The 18,996-nt window shown below is 36.0% G+C and overlaps 1 protein-coding gene and 1 pseudogene across 3 annotated transcripts in view; one reads left to right on the forward strand and one right to left on the reverse strand.

Moving 5' to 3' along the window:
* The window catches only part of Mllt3 (MLLT3 super elongation complex subunit), a 276,781-nt gene that overhangs the window by 77,118 nt on the left and 180,667 nt on the right, over nt 1–18,996 (forward strand). The gene's annotated exons all lie outside the window — the stretch shown is intronic.
* Nucleotides 6,817–7,345, reverse strand: LOC141415422 (acyl carrier protein, mitochondrial pseudogene; annotated as a pseudogene).

Genomic DNA, 18,996 nt, shown 5'->3' on the forward strand with positions numbered 1-18,996 from the left:
GAATAATGCTATAATGAATATGGAGGTGAAGATGTCTCTTTAAGATACTGTTTTCATTTCCTTTGGATATATATGTACCCAATAGTGAGGTTGCTAGATCTTATGGTAGTTCTTATTTTTAATTTTGTACATAACCCTCATACTGTTTCCATAATGGCTGTACTAATTTACATTCTGGGACAGACTTTTAAACAGCCATTAAGATGACATTTTCTTAAATGTTCTAATGACAGAGGACAAAGTTCACAATAGAAGTTGAAAAAATAGGCCCAAATTATATACTTTATGACTGTAAATATCTTAATTTTTCATATGTATGGACATAGACTATTTTGTGTCTTTTTCTATTCTGGAAGTATTAGCAGTGTTTATTTGTAGGTGGTCACTTATGAGTGTTTGCTCGGTTTTTCATAGTGTATTTCTAGCTAAAAATAACCTTTGAAGTGTTCAGTCTCTCTGAACAATAGTTGCTGGATTACTAGATCACTGCAAAGACATTATCACATAGTTGAATATCTTAATTTTACAGATTAGATGGTAGCTGGTAAGGTTTGATGTATTGCTTGAAGTCATGACACTTAGGGGCCAATACCAAATCTGTAATTGAATACAGATGTGAAAACAACCTTGTGATTAATTCAATTTGGTCATTTTTGTGGGTTTTGAACAGTGCTGCCATTTACACTAATAAATAGTGAATGTTTTGTAAATATTTGTTTAGTTACAGAGTGTAAACTAAAATTAAGTTTTTAAGCTTTTCTAAGAATCAGTAGTTTACAGAGATAATACTGAGAGCCCTTATTTGGAACAGGAAGGGAATCTTCAAGCCATCCTTTCCCTAAAAGATTTTTAGAATCTGTTTTTAATTATTGCCTTGTATGTTATTACTCCCTTGTATGTTTGATATTTTCAAAATGATAGGGAATGAACAATTTCTGAATGTGATGTGTAAAGTGCAATTATACATTTAGTGGAATACTTCCCATCATAGAAGTTGAATCAAATTACTAGTGAAAAATTACTAGTGAAAGTGAGACAAAAGGAGAACATTTAGGGGAAGGTAAGTGAGAGGTGAAACTACTTTCTCAATGAGGAGAGTATAGGGTTAGAGTGGTGGCCATGAGGACAAAATCAGAAGTAGTTGACAGAAATGAAAATAAAGACAAGCAGTGCTTTATAAAAGATAAAAACAGATGAATAAAAAGCTGAATGGGACCTGTGGATGAAAATCCAACTTGTAATAGATAAAGGGGGAAGGAGGAGGAGTAACCAGTAGTGTGTCATAAAAAAGTTAAAAGCAAGTGTATGAGTGTAAGCAAGGCATCATAAGGTTATAAGTAGATGAATTAAAGTACATTTGGTGACAAGAAGTATGATGTAAATGAAAGATGTAATCTGTAATTCATTGAAAACATGTAAGCAGTTGACAAGGGAGTTTTGGATTGTGAGTTATTGAGTACCTATGTGTATTCAGTAATTGTTTTTCTAAAGATAATTGCCAGAGCACAGTGTACAAATCACAGGTGTAGATTTCTGAAAATGTTTTTCAGATCCTGAAAGAAAGTTGTTGGATAAATTTTCCTTTATGTCATCTAGGAACTAACATCTTCTACATCTTGGCAAATTTAAACTTCAAAAAATTTAATATTTCCATAGGAGCCTTTTTTTTTCTCTGTATTGTTTTTACACATTTAAAATTTGTATTATTTGTTCTTTTTCCTTTTATTTGCTGTTGTATTTTTGAGTTCCTTTTATATTCTGGATATTAATCTCTTGTCAGAAGAATAGTATTTTCTTCCATTATTGTAGGCTGTTTTTTAACTATTGATTCTTTTGCTGTGTAGAAGTTTTTCAGTTTGATATAATGTCATTTATAAATTTTTGCTTTCATTGCCTATATCTTTTGGCTCATAAACAAAAAACTTTGCTCAGACCAATATCCTGGTGTTTCCCGTGTGTTTTCTTTTAGTAGTTTCTTGGCTTTGGGTTTTACATTTGTGCCATTCATCAATCTTAAGTTGATTTTTGTGTATGGTGAGAGATAGGGATTTAGCTTCAGTCTTTTGCATGTGATTATGCAGTTTTCCCAGCCCCATTTATTGAAGAAATATCATTTCTCATAACGTATGTACTTGGTACCTTTGTTGAAAGTTAGTTGGCTATAAGTTTGTGGATTTATTTCTGGCTTCTCTATGTGGTTCCATTGGTCTGTGTGTCTTTTTATGCTAGTACCATGTTGTTTTGGTTACTATAGCTTTGTAGTATGTTTTGAAGTCAGGTATTGTGGTGCCTCCAGCTTTGTTCTTTTTCTTGATAATTGCTTTGGTTATTTAAGATAATAACCAGTTTGTGGTCCCAGTCTATTTTAGGATAGTTTTGTTTTTCTCTTTCTGTGGAGAATGTCATTCAATTTTGATAGGCATTGCATTGAATCTGTAGGTTGTTTTGGGTTATATGGTCATTTTAACAATATTTATTTTTTCAAATCCATGAAAATGGGATATATTTCCATTTTTGTGTCCTTTTCATTTACTTCCATCAGTGTTCTATAGTTTTCACTGTAGAGTTAATTAAATCTACTCACAGTTTTTTGTAATTATGTAAATAGGATTGCTTTCTTGATTTCTTTTTCAGCTAATTTGTTATTGGTATGTCGAAACACTACTGCTTTTGAGATTTTTTTTTTTTTTTTTTTGGTGGCACTGGGGTTTGAACTCAGGGCCTTACGCTTGCTAAGCAGTTGAGCCACTCTGCCAGCCCTGCACTACTGCTTTTTGTAAGGTGATCTTGTATCCTACAACTTTATTGAATTCCTCTGTCAGGTCTAACAGTTTTTGGTGTAGTCTTTAGGTTTGTCTCTATATAAGATTGTGCTACCAGCTAACAGGGATAATTTGACTTTCTCCTTTGCAATTTGAATGCTTATTATTTCTTTGTCTTGCCTATTTGCTCTGGCTTGGACTTCTTTTCTAAGGAGCTTTGAAGTGTTTTTCCACTGGCCATATATTTTGTATTTCACAGTATACAGATGTAATGTATATGTCAGATTAAATATTAGTAACTCAGCAATTTTCATATTGAAAAATGCATGTGTTTTAGTCTTGATAAGTAGGTAAGTGTAACAATGAAGATTCAGCCTTTTGGTTTTTTTTTCGTGGTACTGGGGCTTGAATTCAGGGCCTACCACCTTGAGCCACTCCACCAGCCCTTTTTTGTGGTGGGTTTTTTTGAGATAGGTCTCTTGAACTATTTGCTCAGGCTGGCTTTGAACCACCAGCCTCCTGATTTCTGCCTCCTGAGTAGCTAGGATTACAGGTGTGAGCCACTGGTGCCTGGCAAGTTCCCTTTATATGACTTCCTGGTGTGATCCTACTATATTTGTGAAATTAGTTTATTGAGGTATTGTTTTTCCAACCTTAATAAAATAAGACATTTTAAAAGCAAAGTTAACAAACATTAATGCCTCCTAATTGGTTTATGTAGGTTTCCCTTCAGTATAAGCATTTAAAAAATATACATCAAGAAATAGAATCATCTGATTTTTTTAGTTTCCCTACTCTTTCTTTGTAGTGGAGATGATAGGTAACCCTATGTAAATAGTTAAAAGTATAGCCCCAGAAAAAAGGGAGAGGAATCAGAAATAAGGAAATAAAATATTAGCCAGAAGCAGTCAGGCCTGTAATCTCAACTATTTGAGAGTCTGAGATCCAGAGGATGGTGGCTTGAGGCAAGCCTGGGCAAAAAGTTAGTAAGACCCCATCTCAAGAAATAAGTTGAGTATGGGGGGCATGTGCCTATCATCCCAGCTACTTGAGAGGTGTAGGTAGGAGGATACTGTTCAAGGCCTACCCAAGGCAAAAACACAAGACCCTACTTGAAATATAACTTAAAGCAAAAAGGGCTAGGGGCTGAAGCTCAAGTGGTAGAACTCCCGCTACCAACCAGGAGGCCCTGAGTTGAAAACTAACTGCCAAAAAAAGTAAAAAAAATTCTGAGTTTGGATAATCAGCTTTTGCCATAAAAAATTGGATTAGTCTTCTTTGCCAGTATTTGAATTGTAACTGTCTTTCCATGTCTCAGCCATGATCCTTATATAAAAATAAAGTCATGAAGCAGCAAGGAGAACTCTAAAATCATTTTAATATAACATGAATATTTTCATGACCTGATTGTTCTAAGGAAGCATAGCTTGATACTTTTAGAACAAAGTCAATTAAATGAACTAACTTGAGGTTCCTTGCTAGGAAACTAGACATTTATTTTGTATTATGTCTTTGTTGGCTGTCCCATCACCTTACTGTGATTTAACTAAAAGAGCTATACAAGTCAGTTTTCTCATCTCAATATATTTTCAAATTAAATTAAGAATATGATTTTTAAAGGGATTCTTTTTCCCAGTGAGGAAAGTGGTTTCTTTACATTGGTTAAAAAAAACCAAAACAGGGCTGAGGGTGTGTCTTAAGTGTAGAGTGATTGCCTAGCAAGTGTGAGGCCCTGAGATCAAGCCCCAGTACTACCAACCAACCAACCAAACCAATCAAACAAACAAACAAACACCCTCTCTACCCAAAAAACCAAAATCAAATCAAACAAAAATCCATTCCTGTGGAATTAAAGTCTCCATTTCATTTTGTGTTTTCTGCCTGAGCTGATGTTTGCAGATATGGATCATCTGAGTTAAACATGAATAAGTTTCTCACCCCATATCCTGAACAAACCTGGGCTGCATAGCCTAATTTTACTGATTTCAGGTGGGGCCATAGCATCATCAAGGATAAATGTTATAGATGACTTTAATGTTCAGCCAGAGTTGATAATCCTGTGTCAGCTTTTGTTATCAGCAAACAACCATATTATGACATTGGCAGTCTTTGACTTTTTTCTGGACATTGGACTTCAGTTCACCCTGGACTTTCCTAGAGTACAGATTAAAATTCCTTAAACTACTTTTCCTATACTCAGAGCTTTGAGATATTAACTGATGAATTCTTTGAACTCTTTTGACAATAGACTGCCTATGTTCTGGACTAAATAGTTGTCTAAAGATATGTCCATGTTGTGATCCCTGTGATGTGTAAATGAACCTTATTTGGAAAAAGATTTTTTGCAGATATGGTAAGTTGAAGATCTTGAGATAAGTAGTTCATCCTGAATTATCTGGACTTTTATGCATACCAAAATAAGTATTCTAATAAGAGAAAGGAGAGGAAGATCTGGCAGACAGACTCCCAGAAAGCCACGTGAAGATAAAGACACAGCTTGGAGTGATGGGGCACAAGTGAGTGATAACTCTGGCCACCAGAAGCTAGGAGAGACAAGATTCTCCCCAGGAGTCTTTGCAGGGCATATAGCCCTGATTACACCTTGACTTTAGCTAAATAAAACTGATTTTGGACTTCTGGTCTCTAGAACTATAAAAAGCCAAATTTCTGTTGTTTTAAACCACCAAATTTATGATAGTTTGTTTCAATAGCCACAGGAAATAAATATAGTTGCCCTTCAGCTAACAGTTGGGTTTTGGTAGTATGTTATCCATGTCTAGATAGTACCACGTATTTGTGCAATAAATTATTTTATTCTATAACTCCATTTTATAAAAAGAGATTGAAATCAGAGAAAGGCTTTATGTATGTGTGAACCAGACACGTATATATTTATGCACACAGTGTTATAGCTATAATCTTAATGTGATTGAGATAAAGATGGAAATCATTAGGCCGAGTCTTTAACCTAAATTTGATGCTCATTAGATTTAAGCTATGTTTAATGGTGAAGCAAAAGAACACAATTAATGATCATGGACTGGTTGCTGGAACTATTTTGTTGAAAATTGTTTCTAAAAGCATGAGTGATAATTAGGAATTTTAATAAACTTCTGTTGCACTGGGAATAGATATCTCTTATAACATTTACTGTGCTTCCTTGATTCTAAGGTATACCACTTCCTCATTTCTGAAATCAGGATATTGTACAGTAATGGAGTTAATTTAATGTCTTTTCTCTCACCCAAGATGATGCAGAAGTAATGGTGTCATTCTGAAAAAAAGGTGTTTTAGAGTTGTGGCCCTCCTGTTGTTTAACTCCTCAGGTTTGACTCTTGGACACTGTTGGCATACATTTTCTGAAATGCTTTATGTAAGAAGAAAAGCAGCGCTGATACAAAGGTCTGAAATTCTGATGTTCTGATTTACTGCTCCTGGCTTCAGTTTCTAGACGCTACTGTAGTAGAAACTAAATCTTAAAGTATCTTTGCTTATCGAGATACAGAAAGTTTTGTGGGAAAATCATGGACTTTTCAAGTAGACCACCTTAGTTGCTTAGTTTAGTTCCACTACTGATTAGCTATGACAAATAGGTGAGTGGTTTGATTAGTTTCTTTGGTAAGTGGGTATCTATTACAGGCTTGGGGCGGTTAAATGAGGCAATGTGTTTAAAATGTTAGAACAAGGCCTATCTGGAACTCCACAGCCCACATTTTGATTCAGCTTACTTCATGCCTGATAAAGACTTGAACTTTAGGGAAAAAAAAATCAGTGTTTACTTAGGAATAAAGCTCAATAAGATTTGAATTTAGCTGCTCATAGGTCTTTATACTGTTGGTATGAATCTTGCATATTGTTCCACTTATATAAATTAATTTCTTGATGGTCTGCCTCAGTATTTTCCTTCTCTGTTTATCCATCTCTGTCTACAACAACCTTAAATTGATCATTCCTTGTCCTTGTGTTTCTGGACTACCTGTAGAATGGTCTTTTTTTTTTTTTGGTTTTATAGATTTATTTTCAAAGGGCAAAGCAAACTATTTAAATACAAGTCCAGCAGAGTGACTGTCAAATCTCCCTTGCAGATGCTCACTTCTATCATCTGAGTCCTGTCTGATATTTTATTCATATACATCCTTCTTGTCTACAATGTAATCTATAATTTCTTGTGGACACATTAACTTTTCTGCATCTATATCAGGAATTTCAAACCCAAATTCGCCTTCCATGGCCATGATAATTTCCACTTGGTCCAAACTGTCCAAGCCCAGGTCTTTCATAAAATGGGAATTACCGAGAGCTTTTCTGGGTCAGTCTTGTCGTAGAGTTTCAAAACGTACAGAACTCGGTGCTTGGTTCCCTCTAATGTCAAAGGGGGCAGGTCACTGTACTGACGACGCCACTGGGTAACACTCCCTGGAACCTGTGCGAACGCCAGGCCGGCTGTGCCCCCCCTCCCCCGAGTGCCCGCGGGACACGAGGCAGTGTTGAGCGGCGGGCTAGGCCAGCGTGGGGATCCGTGGCAGCGGCGCGAAGGGCGCGGGCGAGCGGCGGGCACAGGCGGAAAGGACAGGAGCCGCCATGGCTACTGCCCTGTAGAATGATCTTTGGTCTTACCCTGTTCTCTGTGTTCTTCGTGAATATATATAATGTTTGTACCAAATAGATTAAAAGCTTTTCCCCAAGGATTTATGTGTATAACATATAAAGGACTTTGCTAAATCAATGCAAAAAAACCCCCAAAAGACTGCCAGTCCTATAAAAAAAGTGAATAAAAGACTTCAGATCTTCATAAAGTATCTAATATGTACAATAAGACTGAAAGATGCCAGACTTCATGACTCAGGAGGCAAATACAAATTAAACTACAATGCTGTCTATCCAGCAGAATGACTAGAATTAAAAGAACACTAAAGTGTTGGCAGGAATGTAGAACAACTGAAACTCTCACACTCTGCCAGTAGAAATATAAATTAGTGCGAGCATATTGGGAAACTGCCAGTAAAGTTAAACATAGACATACCCAATGATCCAGCTATTCTCCTAGGAATGTATGTATAGGCGTGTGTGTGTACTTGTACATGACCTGCAAGAATACTCATAAATGTGTTACTTGTAGAAACTTAAAAACTGTCTATCATGATAGCATGGAATATATGATAGGATGACATAATTACATATAAGTGGGATGAACTACCTATACTGTTATACTCCACAATGTAAGTGAAACTCACAAACATATTGTTAACTTAAGAAGTTAAGCAAAAGCATCTGTTCTACCTTCTGTTAATACAAAGTTCCAAAACAAGGATGGCATTGCCTTTGGGCATGTTGCATTTGTGGAACATGGTACTGGAAGTGGCCACTGAGGCTGGCTTTTGAGAGATCTTTCGTGTTCTGTTTCTTTACTAGGTGGAGATTTCTTGGCTTTGTTGATTTAGTTGAAAGTTCATGAAAGTTTCACTGCTTTTGTTGTTGTACTGTTCTGTATGTACGTATACTAATCTTCAATGAACCTTTAAAAAAAAGTTCATCATTGTAAGTCAGAGGAGGGCTTGGTAGTTCATGGGTGCCTAATAAACATGTTGGTTTTACTTGAACTTTATACTCCTAATGCTTTATGGAATTTTCCATGAAATCTTAACAGTATTTTCTCATCTTGAACATATATATTTTCTCCCAAGCAACATTTCATGCTATCCCTTCCATTTTGTTGATCTCCATTCATGACCAAGATTACAAAAGATACTGCTGTTTTAGTCTTGGTACAAATATCCTCACCATGAGTTTTCATAAATGCCTTTAAAGAATGTCAGAACATGTAAATTTAAAGGGTCAGTCTTCAAGCTACACTACCATGGGCCTTGTGAGACCAGTTATGAGTAACAGTTTGATGAAATGTATTAAAAGCCTGCGCTGACACATTAAAAGGGCTAAAAAAGAAATCTTGCAGCAATGAGGTTGTATAGCAGACCTATTAAGTGGAGAGGCATGTGTGCATAGTGACCTTCGGACTGCATGGACCTGCATTTGAGAGTTGACAGGAATGGTTTACAGATGAATGAAATAAGAAGCATGTGTACTGGGGATACTGTTACATTTGATAGGAAGAATGAAAACAAGAGCTTTAAATTTCATTTTAAACCTTGGTACTTAAAAAAAAAATCCCTAAGAATTGAATTTATTTTCCTGCTAGTAGAACTTATAAATGTAAGGAGTTAGGTGTTTTTATCACTGCCCTTTTCCTTTAGTCATTCTTGTTTAGTTCTTCTTTCTTGTTGATATCCTCTCTTGTCTTCCCCTTCTTTTCCACCTTCCTCATCTTCCCTGTCCAGCCCCAAGTCCTACTCCCTTCCACTGTAGCTTGCAGGGTTCCTGTTTTCTTTTGCCCAAAGAAGCTTACAAGGGTCTGTCATTTCCCTTTACTGTTTGGGAGGATGAGTTTTGACTTCTTGTCTCTTTTTGGGAATACATTTAAGAAAATAAGTGGTGGTGGAGGGGATATGGAGTTGGGGAACCCTAGCCAAGCAAAGTTCCAAGTAGGAACCTTATTTAGAGGTTTGCTGGGCTGGTTTGAAGGAAATGGGAAACAAGTATGAGTGGTAATTACATTTGTGGCCATTGGGAAATCTTTTGGTGGATCATTCATGACAGCAACTCTGTGCCACAGTAATTTTCTTAAATATTTTTATTTAAAATGCTACTTGTAGTTAACCACAGATACTTCTTTCCTCTGCTTCAAAAAGTATGGAAGATAATTTTTATTTTATTTAGTACATTTCATCAGCAAGAACGATTTCATTATTACATTGTACTTACTATGGTCCTAAGTTTTATGGAAATTTTTATAGAGACAAAAAGTTGCAGCCAGAACATTAATTTTGTTTTTTGATACAAATAGTATTATTTTAAGAGACAAAACATTTAGCTTTAAAAGGTTTTATAGCGAAGTTTTGAGTTCACAACAAAATTAAGTAGAAAATATAGAGATTTCCCATATACTCCATGGCCTGCACATCCATAGCTTCCCCCATTGTCAACATCCTCCAGTAGAGTGGTATGTTTGTCACAATTTGTGAAACTATGTGGACACATCATTATCACCCAGTTTACATTGGGGTCAGTTCTTGTCATACATTCTATGGGTTTAAATAAATTAATAATGGCATGTATCCACCATTACAATATTATATAGAGATGTTTCATTGCCAAAAATTCCTCTGTGCTCTGCCTATTCATTCTTCATTCCTTGCTAATCCCTTGTAATTTTTGATCTTTTATTACTGTCTCTATAGTTTTACCTTTTAAAGAATGTTTTATAGTTGGAATTGTAAGGAATGAAGCCTTTTTAACTGACTTCTTTTTTCTTAGTAATGGACATTTACATTTTCTTATGCTTTCCTCCCACTCTTCTTTTATGCCTTCTCAAGGCTTGATAGCTCATTTTTTTCTTTCTCTTTTTAGACAGTACTGGGATTTGAATTCAGGTGTTTGAGCTTGCTAGGCAGGTGCTCTACCACTTGAACCACACCTCTCATCCTAGTTCATTTCTTTTGATACTAAATAATAGTCCTTTCTCTGGATGTGCCACAGTTTATTTTCCATCCACCTACTGATAGATACCTTGATTGCATCAAAGTTTTTGTAATTTCAATAAAGCCATTACAACCATCTATGTTCAAGTTTTTATTTGGACTGAATTTTCAGTGCCTTTGGGTAAATACCAGGAGTGCACTTGCTGGGTCATGTGGTAAGAATATGTTTTGTCTTATAAGAAATTGCTTGACTGTCCTCCAGAGTGTCTGTGCCATTTTGCTTTCCCACCAGGATGACTGAGACTTCCTATTGCTCTGCATCTTCATCAGCATATGGTAGAGTTGGTATTCTGAATTTTGGCCATTCTAATACTGTGTAGCATTATATCATTATTGTTTTAATTTGCATTTCCCTGATGACATATGATATAGAGCATCTTTTCATGTGCTTATTTGCCATCTGTGTATGTTATGTGGTGAGATGTCTGCCAAGGTCCTTAGCCATTTTGAATTGGATTGTTTTCTTATTGTTAATTTTTAAGAGGTTTTGTACATTTTGAATAACAGTTACTTATCAGTTATATCTTCTTAAATATTTTCTTCTAGTGTGTGGCTTCTCTTTTTATTCTGATGATATTACCTTTAATAGAGTAGGGAAAAACACTAATTTTATTCATGTTTGTTTTCTCCCCTATTCTTACACTATTCTGAAGATTTCTATTTCCCCCTAGAAGCCCATGCTGGGCAGTGAACTTAGACATAGGAAATGAGAGAATAAATGTCAAATATAACCTCAAAATTTAATATCAGAAAAACAGAACCCTTCGAGTAAAAAATTAGTAAGCAAGAATTGTATCTTTCTTAGACAATACAGTTTTATTGTTGTGGTCATGAATGGTTATATTAATATTTATATTAATATTTTGTAGGGGAAAGGCTAGTTTTAAAATGTGCTATTTTCTTCTTCAAAATTATATTTCAGCCCTAATATTCATTTCTTCCTAAGTACAATATAGGCTCATATTAATTTTTTAAATTAATGCTTCCTTTGGTTACTTTTAAAGTGGAAAGAGATATCTTATTTGATTAAAGTGTGAATTATCTAAGATTATCTATATGGAGCTTGCTTCTGTACTTTAGCGATACTTTTAAATACTGGACCATTTTGGTGGTGGTTGTGGGACTCTTTCTTTCCTTTAAAACTTTTTTTTAATCAAAACTTGACTCTGGGTTTTAGAAATCAGTTTGTTTCTACATTTTTACGTTTGGTTTCGTGATGAAACTTTTTACAGCATTATTTTCAAGTGTAGAAATAAATCAGCAACAGTCAGAACTAACCTATACTTTCCCCCTTTAATATCAATTGGTAGGTGTCTTTCTGTAGTTCTTACTGTGTTTCTTGTTTTCTTCTATTTCATTCTTTGCTTCTCTTCTAGATTATTGTTAACCTTGAAAACTAAACTGTACTAAATAAATAGAACAAGAAATTATTACGGCTATTTTTTCAGTAATTAGTGAGTTCTAGTTGGTCTTAATTGCTTATGGTATCATGAAGAACAAAAGATTTCTCTTTCTTAAATCAGTAATTATTATTCAGTAATTAAGATTCAGTAATTATTTTAAAAACAAAGCATTGGGTTATCTTTTTTCATTGTCACTTGAGAACACATTTTTCTACCTTTTCTTCTTGCTTGGAGCATCTGTGTCAAAATTCTTTGTCAATTTAAGCCTTCCTTTTTTTGGTAGAACTTCTGAAATGTGAGATTGAACCCAAAGTTCAGTGAAGACTTGGATTTGACTTACATTTAAACGATTCCTTCTGTTGTCTTGAGGGGTTTGAACTCAGTTCCTGTCTATTGCCTCCCGTTGCACACACCTGCACACACGTGTGCACACAAATCAAGAGGTTTATGTTTTGGGAGGAAAAACTTCTCAGTTGATTTGGTTTGAAGACTGTACATGGTTTGGCTATGCATTTAGTTCTAATTTTTTTATATCAATTTAAAAGTTATGTGAATTCTTCTACATCTTCAACCTGTTTACAGCTCTTTTGCTTTAGAAATCTTGCCTTTTCTGCATGTTCAGCTTCTCTCGGCCATTACTCTCCTTTGCTCAGCTTTAGGACATGTTGATCCTCTGGCTGTGCTTCCCTCCTCTCTCTTCCCTCCGCTTTACTGCTCTTCTTTCCCCTTTTAGACAGGATCTCACTGTATAATCCAAGCCAACCTGAACTTGAGCTTTTGATCCTCTTGTCTCAGCCTCCCAAGTGCTGGGATTATAGATGTGCACCATACCATGCCTGGCCCTCTGGCGTTCATATATTTACTGTGTGGTGGCCATTGGCTTACTCCTGGTCTGCTTTTTGTTTTTTTGGAGGTACTGGGATTTGAACTTGGGAACCCCAGCACTTTTTTCTTTAATTCCTTCTCAGACAGGGTCTTGTGTTTTTGTCCAGGGCCAGTCTGGACTACCATCCTCCTATTTACATCTCCTATATAACTGGGGTGACAAGCACACACCACATGCCCAGCTTTTGTCTGGGCTGGACTTGAACTGCAGTCCTCCCCATCTCCAGGATTGCAGGCATGAGCCACTGCACCTGGCTATTAACTCCTGCTCTTTATTTAACGCTCCACGTAACTATCACCTCTCTAGGGAGGTCTGAGCTATCTCCCAGTAGTCAGTCCCCCTGCTTCCTTAGTAGCTAAACTTTGTTTTTCATTGACATGGTCTTCACCTTAGCTTCTGTTTATTTTATGTGTTATTTGTCACATTATTCTTAATTATTTCTATGCCTTCCTATTTTACTAGACTTATGCTACACACAGAAAATTGATAAACACAGCACAGAGGATGGAACCTAGCTTAGTACAAAGGAGCACTTTTTATTTTTATTTTTTTTGATACTGTGTCTCACTTTGCAACATAGATCTCCTCAAACTTGTGATCCTCCTGCCTCAGTCTTCTGCATGCTGGAATTACAGGCATGTACCACAACACTCAGACTAGTATTTTTTAATTGATATAATTCGTGTGCATTTATGTGACTGTAGTTCAACTTATTAGAGTTGCGACTCACTGACACTCTGTGAGTTCAACCACACGTCATAACATATATATATATATATATATGCACACAAAATACATATATAATAGTATACATATTTGTCATATAGTCAAATAGGTTTCTGCAACTGTTAATGTGACTTCCCATAATGACACTCCTCCACTGAGCAATCACTATGCACACAAAGTGGTGAAACAGAAGTATTAAACGTTCTACTTAGGAATAAATTTCAATTTATCGGATAGTTGTAGAGATAGTACAGGGAATCCCTCACCCATTTTTTCCTGTTGTAAAGTCTTACATTGCCAGGGTGCTTTTGGTAAAAAGTAAGAAGCGAACATTGGCACATCACTGCCAACTAATCCCTATACTTCATTCAGACTTCTCTAGTTTTTCTAGTAAGACAGTTTTTGTGTTTCAGGGTCCAATCTATGATGCCACCTTATAGCTAGAAGACATTTGTTTTAAAAGTCCACAATTTAAATACTATTCTAAGTTTTTTCTGGTTAGTATTTCTAACTTTTTCCTATTTAATTATTTAAAAATTGTATTTTTTCCTTTTGTCTATGAAAGGAAAGAATGAAGGAAGAATTAGGTCATTGTTAATTAGATTGAGCATTAATTAATTTAAGAAGTATTGTAGGGTCACTGTGTATCAGCTTTTCTGTCACTGTGACAAAATACCTGAAAAAAACAACTTAAAAGAGGAAAGGTTTATTTTGACTCAGATAGCTTTGTAGTTTCAGATGTTTCAGTCCATGGTCACCTGGCTCCATTGTTTTCGGACGGAGCCTAGGAGAATACCATAGTGATATGTGTGTGTCTAGGACATTGTTGCTTCATTGTGGGCAAGAAGGGGGAAGGAGGGAAGAAGAGAGGGGAGAAGGAGACAGACAGGCAACACACACACACACACACACACCCCTCACCTACACACACACACACACACACACACACACCCCTCACCTACACACACACACACACACACACCCCTCACCTACACACACACACACACACACACACACACACACACACACACACACACCTCACCTCCTAATGAGCCAATAAGCTATGAACTCATCAAATGGAGTAACACATTGAAGAAGTTAGAGTCCTCGTGATTCAGTTACTTCACAACAGCCTGTCACCTGGCAACTGAGCTTTAAGCCCATGGCCTTTAGGGGAACATTTTAAACCCAAGTCATGATAGTCAGCAAAATCCAAACAGTCCTCCCCTCTTAAAATTCAAAATAAGCGCTGAGGCTGTAGTTCAGTGGAATACTTTTGAGGCCCTAGATTTATTTATTTATTTATTTTTTATTGTTTCATTATTCCTATGTGCATACAAGGCTTGGGTCATTTCTGCCCCCTGCCCACACCCCTCCCTTACCACCCACTCTGCCTGCTCCCTCTCCCCCCCACCCCCTCAATACCCGGCAGAAACTATTTTGCCCTTATCTCTAATTTTGTTGAACAGAGAGTATAAGCAATAATAAGAAGGAACAAGGGTTTTTGCTAGTTGAGATAAGGATAGCTATACAGGGAGTTGACTCACATTAATTTCCTGTGTGCGTGTGTTACCTTCTAGATTAATTCTTTTTGATCTAACCTTTTCTCTAGTTCCTGGTCCCTTTCTACTATTGGCCTTAGTTGCTTTTAAGGTATCTGCTTCAGTTTCTCTGCGTTGAGTGCAACAAATGCTAGCTAATTTTTTAGGTGTCTTATTTATCCTCACACTTCCCTTGTATGCTCTTCTTTTTATCATGTACTCAAAGTCCAATCCCCTTGTTGTGTTTGCCCTTGATCTAATGTCCACATATGAGGGAGAACATACGATTTTTGGTCTTTTGGGCCAGGCTAACCTCACTCAGAATGATGTTTTCCAATTCCATTCATTTACCAGCGAATGATAACATTTCATTCTTCTTCATGGCTGCATAAAATTCCATTGTATATAGATACCACATTTTCTTGATCCATTCGTCAGTAGTGGGGCATCTTGGCTGTTTCCATAACTTGGCTATTGTGAATAGTGCCGCAATAAACATGGGTGTGCAGGTACCTCTGGAGTAACCTGTGTCACAGTCTTTTGGGTATATCCCCAAGAGTGGTATTGCTGGATCAAATGGTAGATCAATGTTTAGCTTTTTAAGTAGCCTCCAAATTGTTTTCCAGAGTGGTTGTACTAGTTTACATTCCCACCAACAGTGTAAGAGGGTTCCTTTTTCCCCGCATCCTTGCCAACACCTGTTGTTGGTGGTGTTGCTAATGATGGCTATTCTAACAGGGGTGAGGTGGAATCTTAGTCTGGTTTTAATTTGCATTTCCTTTATTGCTAGAGATGGTGAGCATTTTTTCATGTGTTTTTTGGCCATCTGAATTTCTTCTTTTGAGAAAGTTCAGTTCACTTGCCCATTTCTTTATTGGTTCATTAGTTTTGGGAGAATTTAGTTTTTTAAGTTCCCTATATATTCTGGTTATCAGTCCTTTGTCTGATGTGTAGCTGGCAAATATTTTCTCCCACTCTGTGGGTGTTCTCTTCAGTTTAGAGACCATTTCTTTTGATGAACAGAAGCTTTTTAGTTTTATGAGGTCCCATTTATTTATGCTATCTCTTAGTTGCTGTGCTGCTGGGGTTCCGTTGAGATAGTTCTTACCTATACCTACTAATTCCAGAGTATTTCCTACTCTTTCCTGAATCAACATTAGAGTTCATTGTCTGATATTAAGATCCTTGATCCATTTTGAGTTAATCTTGGTATAGGATGATATACATGGATCTAGTTTCAGTTTTTTGCAGACTGCTAACCAGTTTTCCCAGCTGTTTTTGTTGAAGAGGCTGCTTTTTCTCCATAATATATTTTTGGCGTCTTTGTCAAAGACAAGTTGGTTATAGTTGTGTGGCTTTATATCTGGGTCCTCTATTCTGTTCCATTGGTCTTTATGTCTGTTTTTGTGCCAGTACCATGCTGTTTTTATTGTTACTGCTTTGTAATATAGTTTGAAGTCAGGTATTGTGATACCTCCATCATTGTTCTTTTGACTGAGTATTGCCTTGGTTTTTCGTGGTCTCTGTGTTTCCATATAAATTTAATGGTAGATTTTTCAATCTCTTTAATGAATGTCATTGGAATTTTGATGGGAATTGCATGAAACATGTAGATTACTTTGGGGAGTATCGACATTTTTACTATGTTGATTCTACCAATCCATGAGCATGAGAGATCTCTCCACTTTCTATAGTCTTCCTCAATCTCTTTCTTCAGAAGTTTATAGTTTTCCTTGTAGAGGTCGTTCATATCTTTTGTTAGGTTTACACCTAGGTATTTGATTTTGTTTGAGGCTATTGTAAATGGAATTGTTTTCATACATTCTTTTTCACTTTGTTCATTATTAGTGTATAGAAATGCTAATGATTTTTCTATGTTGATTTTATATCCTGCTACCTTGCTGTAGCTATTGATGATGTCTAGAAGCTTCTGAGTAGAGTATTTTGGGTCTTTAAGGTATAGGATCATGTCGTCTGCAAATAGGGATATTTTGACAGTTTCTTTACCTATCTGTATTCCTTTTATTCCTTCTTCTTGCCTAATTGCTCTGGCTAGGAATTCCAGTACTATGTTGAATAGGAGTGGGGATAGTGGGCATCCTTGTCTAGTTCCTGATTTTAGAGGGAATGGTTTCAGTTTTTCTCCATTAAGTATAATGCTGGCTGTAGGTTTGTCATATATAGCTTTTATAATGTTGAGGTACTTTCCTTCTATTCCTAGTTTTCTTAGAGCTTTTATCATGAAATGGTGTTGGATCTTATCAAAGGCTTTTTCTGCATCTATTGAGATGATCAAGTAGTTTTTGTCTTTGCTTCTGTTAATGTGGTTTATTACGTTTATTGATTTTCATATGTTGACCCACCCCTGCATTCCTGGGATGAAGCCTACTTGGTCATGGTGAATAATCTTTTTGATGTGTTGTTGAATTCGGTTTGCCATTATTTTGTTGAGGATTTTTGCATCAATGTTCATTAAGGAGATTGGCCTATAGTTCTCCTTTTTGGAGGTGTCTTTGCCTGGTTTGGGATAAGTGTAATACTGGCTTCATAAAATGTGTTAGGCAGTTTTCCTTCCCTTTCTATTTCGTGGAACAGTTTAAGGAGGGTTGATATCAGTTTTTCTTTAAAGGTCTGATAGAATTCAGCAGAGAATCCATCAGGTCCTGGACTTTTCTTTTTGAGGAGACTCTTGATAGCTGCTTCAATTTCATTTTGTGTTATAGATCTATTCAGGTGATTAATTTCCTCTTGGTTCAGTTTTGGATGATCATATGTATCTAGAAATCTGTCCATTTCTTTTAGATTTTGGAATTTATTTGAATATAGTTTCTCGAAGTAGTCTCTGATGATTTGCTGGACTTCCATGGTGTTTGTTGTTATCTCCCCTTTAGCATTCCTAATTCTACTAATTTGGGTTTTTTCACTCCTCATTTTAGTCAGGTTTTCCAGGGGTCTGTCGATCTTGTTTATTTTTTCAAAGAACCAACTTTTGGTTTCATTAATTCTTTGTATGATTTTTTTGGTTTCTATTTCGTTGATTTCAGCTCTTATTCTTATTATTTCTCTCCTTTTATTTGTTTTGGGATTTGCTTGTTCTTGTTTTTCTAGGAGTTTGAGATGTATCATTAGGTCATTGATTTGGGATCTTTCAATCTTTTTAATATATGCACTCATGGCTATAAACTTTCCTCTCAGGACTGCCTTTGCTGTGTCCTATGGGTTCTGGTAGGTTGTGTTTTCATTTTCACTGACTTCCAGGAACTTTTTAATTTCCTCTTTTATTTCATCAATGACCCATAGTTCATTAAGTAATGAGTTATTTAGTTTCCAGCTGTTTGGAAGTTTTTTGTCTTTACTTTTGTTGTTGAGTTCTAGTTTTATTGCACTGTGGTCAGATAGTATTCATGATATAATTTCTATTTTCTTATATTTGTTGAGGCTTGCTTTGTGCCCTAGGATATGATCTGTTTTGGAGAAGGTTCCATGGGCTGCTGAGAAGAATGTATATTGTGTAGAAGTTGGATGAAATGTTCTGTAGACATCAAGTATGCCCATTTGATCTATTGTATATTTTAGATCTTGGATTTCTTTATTGATTTTTTGTTTGGATGACCTATCTACTGATGATAATGGGGTGTTAAAGTCTCCCACAACCACTGTGTTGGCGTTAATATATGCTTTTAGGTCTTTCAGGGTATGTTTGATGAAATTGAGTGCGTTGGCATTGGGTGCATATAGGAGACCCTAGATTTAATCCCCAGCACCACCAAAATGAAGAAACAAATAATAAAAATTAACAAACAAAAAATGCCAAAATTCAAAGTGATAATAGGTCTTTTACTGAGCATTGTTAGCCTTTTTGTTTCTGTGATGTGTATTTTCCTTTTAATCCTGCTTTCTTTTATGTCCATCTATAAAATTTTATAATGTTCTCTACAATTATATTGCAGTTTTTGTCAGGTTTATGTCTGGTAACTTTTTCTTTCTGGTAGAACTAAGACCATATTTTTCTATTATATTAAATTTTTTTGAGATAATTCTAGACTTAGAGATTTGCAAAAATATGAAAAAGGATTTCTGCAC

The sequence above is a fragment of the Castor canadensis genome, chromosome 13, assembly GCF_047511655.1.
Source record: "Castor canadensis chromosome 13, mCasCan1.hap1v2, whole genome shotgun sequence".
NCBI lineage: Eukaryota > Metazoa > Chordata > Mammalia > Rodentia > Castoridae > Castor > Castor canadensis.